We start from the raw sequence: 7,530 nt of genomic DNA on the forward strand, positions 1-7,530 counted from the left end.
TAAACTCTATAAATGAAGCTCATATATAGATGTTAAAAAGAATGGCTGTCACAACAAATGAAGAAAACACAATAGAATTCATCAGAGAAGATGAGTTTTCATAGAGGCCATTAACTAGCTTTTGGCATTCTTCTTGTTCATTGGATTGAATTCTTCTTTTTGAAGCTACCCTTAGACTAATTTCATATCATCATACCTTTTTTATCTTCTACCACTATTGTTATGCATCACTTGAAAATATTGTCAACATCCATAGGACTATCACTTTACTCTTTACTTATTCACTATGATTGAATATTGTTTATAGTAGTTGCAAAAAGGTTCAATAGGTTATTACATTCTGAATGGATTAAGAAGCAAATGGTCATGGTATTAAATGTTTCAAGTTAAAGGTCATTTACTAATTTTTCTCTTAATATATCTACAATAGTTCTTTTATTATAGGGAGATGCTTAAATTATGAGTCTGATTGTCTTTTGGCAGTTTTCTTCTACATTGGATTGAACTCTTCCTTTTCAAGTTGCCCTCCCTTTTGACCTTAAACTACTAGTAATATGCATAAATTAAAAAATTTATTGATAGTCATGGGACTATCTCTTTATTTATCAAATGTGACTTGTATAGCACACACATAAAAATTAATTTTGTCATGCTTAATAACTGCTCTTGCTAACATGCTCTAGTTTCTTTAAGATTTTTTTAGATCCAATAATCAGAGTCTGAATAGATTAATTAGAAAATGGTCATAGTATTAAATATTTCATGCAAAACACCATAACTATGCTCTTAATGTGTCATCTGTAACAGGTCTTTAATTTAGATAGATGTGTAAACTATCATAGTAAATTAAGTCTATCATGCTTAATTCCATTGTGATCTTAATATATCTATAACAATGCTTTCATCTAGCTAGATGCTTAAACTATTAGGCTTTGAATAGCTTTTCACACTATTTTCTTTTTCATTAGACTTAATTCTTCCTTTTGAATCTGCCCTTAGACTCTAATTTCATGTAATGGTATGCTTTTGATCTTCTACTACTATTGTTATGCATCACCTCAAAAATTTGTTAACAACCATAGGATTATCTCTTTAGTCTTCACTTATCCACTAAGACTATTGCACACATAGATACTAATTAAGTTTGTTATGCTTTATGAATTTTGTTGTTGGTATGCTCTAGGTGCTTTATGTCTTCTTATGATTAGGTTTAGTAGTAATAGATTAAGATGCAAATGCTCATGATATTAAAATTTTTAGTCAATAAGTCATTTGACTATTTGTGCTCTTAGTCTCAAATGGTTCTTTTGTTTTAGGTAGATGCTTAAATTTTGTTAGACTTAACTAGCTTTTGGCAATCTTCTTGTTCATTGGATTGAATGATTCTTTTTGAAGTTGCCCTTAAACTAATTTCATATCATCATACCTTGATTTTCTCTATATTTCACCCTCACAACAATATAATTTAGTTGTGAACTCCTCCATGTCTTTTCTATGATCCTCTTACATGAGTTCCTATTTTCCAATGTAATAGGTTAAATAGCTTGCTACAAATTTTCTCTTGATTATAAACAAATACCAAAGGGTTGCAACAACATTTCATTGATTTGTTGGGGGTACTATTTTAATGGAATACTTTTCTTCTCTAATATCTATAATTCATGAGAGTGATTCACTTCTTCACACTCATTTCAATCCTCATTCCCTTCCTCAACATAGCACTTTATTCTTTGCATGTGAAACTAAGATTCACACTCACTATCTAATGTCCAACCACCCATGATTTCTCAGAGTTATCATCTAAGAATTGGTTGTCAACATGATGTTGCATATATTTTTTTAAAGATGAAGGCTTGAAGTTTTCATTTTGTGAGAATGATGGAGATAAGGTGATCGATATTCCACAAGTGCTAGGAGTTTGACTTGTTGATTAAGAGAATCCTTACACTTTCATTCTTTTACTACTCAAATGCTTCACATCTCATCCCCTCCAACCTCTATGTTGCTTGTGTTTTCTTACCTGAGACTTGCAAAAATATTGGTAAGCCAAGACATACCTAGGAAAACCACAAAACTACCAAACAAAAAGGTTTCCCATGGTTGTCCATTTGCAATGAGGCGATGGAGTGAAAATATCACATGTATTTAGACTTTGTGCAAGTATTTATATATTTACCCTAGAAAAATACTTTTTAGGTCTTTATGTTTTTTTATGTTCAAGCATAAAGAGTGATAAATATTTATAAATATTGCATAAAATTAAAGGAGGTGAAGATAACCTATTTTGAAAATATGAGAATCAAGTTTCAAAAATCTAATTTTGGAATTTGTCTTTGATATCATTAAAGTTGAGGAAGATTACACTTTTTAAGTTATAAATTATGCATTTCTTTACAATATTCTTAACGTATTTTTGATAAGAAGTGTTTTCTAATGTAAATTGAAATGACAAAATACTTTAGATTCTAGTATTGATTTGTGGCTTTGCTCGTGTAAGTGAACTCTATTATTCGTAACTCATTTCCAACTTGGCTTATTGTTTATGTTGCTGATACTATTTAAGGGCACCAAAATTTCACATTGGTCATTGGTAAACTTCACTCGAAGTGTCCCTGCTGGAGTAGTTAAAGAATTTTGGAAAAAATGACTTGACCTATTTAAACATTACTATAAACAATGGATCTTATCAGTTACTATATAGAAATCAGGTATAGTGACATTATACCAACTTTGAATATTAAAAATATAAATATAAACCATTTTAAAGAAGGAAGATTTTGAGAGCAGGTAGATTCCATTAAATTAAATCTAGCATTAGATTACAATCAAGATACATGGAAAGAAGGCCCCAGACATAAACAATGTAAAATGAAAAGTGTTATACTAATTTTTGATCTTAGTTTTTCTTTAAAAAAGGTTTAGGATATGGGTGTGATTGGTCACTTGATTGGTAATTACTAACTCTTTGTAATTAGAAGTTAATGTTTATATTGTAATGATATTTTTTAAGGGTTGATTGAATTTTACTACCGGTAGGAGGAACCAATTTAGGGGAAAAGCCATAAAGAGAGAGCTTCCAAGAAACTACTCTGGAGGTTCCTTTATAAAAGAGTCCTTGTCAATACAGACATCTTGTAGACACTTGGATGAAACAAGAACATTCATTGTGAAAAACCACAAATTTTATCATAAAAGACTGAAATGTCGTGCTTCATGAAAGTAGGAAATGATATCAAGCCTCATGAAAGTAGGAAACTATTTAATAGAATTTGCATTAAACATGTGTGGATGTTAGAAAGTCTTCACAGATACAAAGTTGGTAGTCCCATAGTGGTTAGATTTTTCTATTATTAATTTTATATTGACTACTTTAATGATTATCATCTAAATTGATGAAAATGTCTCTATCTATATGAATATGAGAAAAGTAGTAGTACCAGGAGTAGAGTAGAAGGGTGGTTAGACTAATAGAAGTTATAGAGCCTTAGGCCATGAGTACATGAATGTGCTAGTGTGGTAGAGCTAGTAGTTATATCATTTATAGAGCATATTTAGTTTCTTCATTATGTCTTAAATGATACTGACTAAGCTTATGAGTACAATCTTTATGATTGAGAATCTCTACCTTAAATTAATTGACCTTTTGTTTGGATCCATATAATTTTACTTCCCTTTTAACATACTAGTTTTTTGCACATAATAAGCTAGTAGTAGCCTAATAGAGATCTTATGATGTTTTTTGTTGATTTAATATTTACATGTAGTCAACAATATAGGTATGATTTTTGGGCAGATTTGTTATCTTCAAAGACTCATGATAATTTCCATCTAGAAGGAGTTTTTAAATTAAATATCTCATGTGGGCATTTTACCACTATTTAAACCAATATTTCGCCCCTTTCTTCATAACGTTGTTTCACATCTAAAAAGTCACTTGGTGCAGCAATAAATCTAACAAATGGGCTAGCTTGAAAGTTCACCCCATAGTCTATATTGAAATGGATTTGACCCAACTACATCTTGAGTCCATCAAGATTTTAAGCCCTAGTTATGGGTCCATTAACGGATAATATATGTAAAAAATTCTAATTCTTTTTTATATTTTTAGAAGGAAGGTTGTCTTATTATAGACTACCCTCATTGCAAACTCCTAACCTCATGCATCTTTGATTAAGAACTCCACCCCCAACTCCATATGCAAACAATTATCAAGATACAATCACATTTGGACTTGTATATGTAGGCACTATTAGAACCTCATCCATCTGTAGCCACTTGTAGTTCCATCAATATAGGTTTGTGAAATCTCATCTCAAGGTGGTGGTGGACCCACCAAAGACTTGAAGATAAATATCCAAACTAATCACTAACCAGATTGGTGATTACTTTAGAAATTTATCTGACACTAAATTTTTTTATAAAGAAATTAGATTGGTTCAAATTTCAACCAATCTTGGTTGAAATTTCCACCAAATATTGGTTGAAATTTTGACCAATGCTTTGATCGTGAGTATGACATCCTAGTTGTTGATAGACTAGAATTGATTGAAATTTTGACCATAATTTGGTGACCATTTCAACTAATATTGGTCAAAATTTTGACTAATAGTTGGACCATTGTTTGGTGGCCATTTTGACCAAGATTGGTCAAAAATTAGACCAGTAGTTTGACCATTTTTTGGTGGAACTTTTGAAAAAGATTGGTCAAAATTTTGACCAATGGTCACCAATAATGCTCACACCAAATGTAGGCTATTTTGACAAAATACTTGGTAAAAATTACAATCAATTGGAGGGTTCATCAAAATTTCAATGATAAAAATAGTGACACACAACTTGGTTGCAAATTTGAGCAACATGGGTTAAAATTTTGACCATTTTTTGTCAAAAAATGGGTCAAAATTTACTAGTGTTAGGGTAGTTAAATGATTTGTAATTGTTAAGATGATCTTTAAATAAGACATCTCATAATGTAAAGTATAGGTCGATAGGGAGAGAATAGTTTGCTAGAGAGCCAAAATTTTGTAATCTACAGATGATTTATTAATGGAAATATATACATTTATGTTTAATGATGTTTCAATTTACTAAACCTTATCCATATCAGTTTGTGTCACTCCCCTACATTTTATTATTGTAAGTTGATTGTTAAGGCAGTTTTATATGCTCATGTTTTGGTTCCTTTTATGGAAGAATGCTAGAGGGTTATGAATCAGGTTTTTAGAATCATCAAGGAACTAATATTAAATGCCTTGTTAGTTATGTATTGGGTTGTCTTTAAAAAAATCTTGATTTGGATGGTGTGAATGTTTGTATCAGGGCAACTGAGCATTAGTGCTTGAATGGATTTAAAGTCCATAACGGTTTCTTAGAACTGTTATATACATTGGAGATAATACCAAAGTTCATCATTGATATTGAAAAGGTGGTGAGCTTGGTTTGTCACTGAATCATTCATGTTAGAGGAAGGTGGTGAATCTAATTGATTCTTGTTGGTCTTGATAGAATTTTTGTTCATGAAGGGAGTGTAAAATAAAAATCACCAAGTACAAGAACACCCACATTGGCATAAAGGCCCAAGGAAACTATTTCTAAGGATGGAAAGTGACTCAAGTTCTATAGCAAGCTGAGTACTATGGAGGTAGAAAAAGATGGCAGGTTTGTTAGACCATCTTGTTATACAAATGGGGACTCAATGCATGTAAGGAGTTTGATGACTCTCTCACAATGGTGTGGGTGGAAACAAGGCTTATCCCGCAAGGTGGTGAGTGTAATCATGGCCATGACACACAATAAATAAGACAACCATTGGTGAGTATGATTTAGTGGAACAATGAGTTCAATCTCAGTCCATGGGGAGCTAAAATGGAGGTTGGTGAGATTTATATTAAAGTGGACATTAGTATATCAAGTAGAAACTTTATAATGTGAAATTGGTGGCATCGTATTTGGAAAATGTGAAAGTGTTTGACCCTCTAACTAGATAATTTGAAAGAATGAAAGGAGAACATGTAGATATGAAGAAGATCATCAATTTCCTCCACATTAGATTATTATTAGATCTCAGAAGATTCTAAGCATGTAGATTGGATCTACACAGGTGGTATTGTGGTTGTCATTTTTGCTCTTGTTATGAGTTTTATGGCCATAGATTTGGTGCTAGTTCATTCAGTTGTGAGTGGGTTGACAAGAAGATCTACTAAAGACCTATGGATGGTCTTGTGTGCCACCAGTAGACTAGGGAGAGAGGCATGAGGGACTCCCAGGTGAGGGATAGTGGTTGTGATGTAGCACAAAGGAGTGGACTGTGGAAAGAGGAAGCACCATTGAGGGCAACATCATAACTCCATTGATAGGAGTCACAATTGAAAGAAAGAATAGAAGCAGTGGAGGCATTGATCAAGAGAAGACATAGAGGTAGAATATTGTTTCATAAATCTCACCATAGCATTTCCATGGTACATGGAAAATTTTAAAACTTAGGAGTATGGTGTAGGAGCACCACCTCCACCTTCAAATTTAATACCTTTAAGTCATTTTAGAATTTCATTAAATTATTATTTAGTGATGAAAATGTATTATAATTCCTTCAGTCCTGATAATAGTTTCTTGATCTAGACTATGTTAGAACAATTAACTATTGGAGCATCATATTATGCCTCTACTATAGACTAAGAGATGCAACTCTACTTCTTACTTGTCCATGATATTAACCTCTTTCCAAGAAAGAATACCCCTCCACTAGTGCTTTTCCCATCATTAATGCTTCCAGCCCAATCTGCACTAGTAAAAGATTTCAGCTCAAAGTTTACTCCTTTCTTGTACCATAGACCATAGTCTTACGTGCCTTTTAGATATCTCATGATTCGTTTGACTGCCATCATTAAATTTTCACTAGGATTTGCAAAAAACCTTGCAACTATACCAACTACTAATGCAATGTCATGCCTTGTGTGAACCACATACTAAAGTTTCCCAATCATGGATATATAGGTAGTCTAATTTACCTCTTTTTAATCATCATTCTGAGATAGCTTATGTCTAGTAGACATAGGTGTTCCAACTAGTTTAGAATCCTCCATTCCAAAGGTCTTTAGTACCTCCTTGATATATTTTGATTGAGTAAGGTATATTCAATCCTTCAATTGATGAACTTACAACCAATAACGAATTTTACCTCTATGAACATTGACATTTCAACTACTTTCCTCATTTCTTTAGATAATGATTTACACAAATCATCCTTACCTATAAATAATATATCATCCACAAATATTTTTGTTAATTAATATCTTATTTTGTGGTCCTTGTTTAATATAAAAACTCCTATTATCATTTTTTCTTTGAAAACCAATCCTTACTAGATATACATGTAGCCTCTCATACCATGCTCTAGCAGCTTATTTTAGACCATATAATGCTTTGTGTAACTTTTAAACCATGTCTCATTTGTTTGGATCATTGGAACGTTTAGGCTGATCAATGTAAACTTATTCCTCTATATTTCCATTCAAGACAACTAATTTTACA

Source organism: Cupressus sempervirens, chromosome 10, assembly GCF_028749045.1.
Source record: "Cupressus sempervirens isolate cs-2001-9-10 chromosome 10, ASM2874904v1, whole genome shotgun sequence".
Classification (NCBI taxonomy): Eukaryota; Viridiplantae; Streptophyta; class Pinopsida; order Cupressales; family Cupressaceae; genus Cupressus; species Cupressus sempervirens.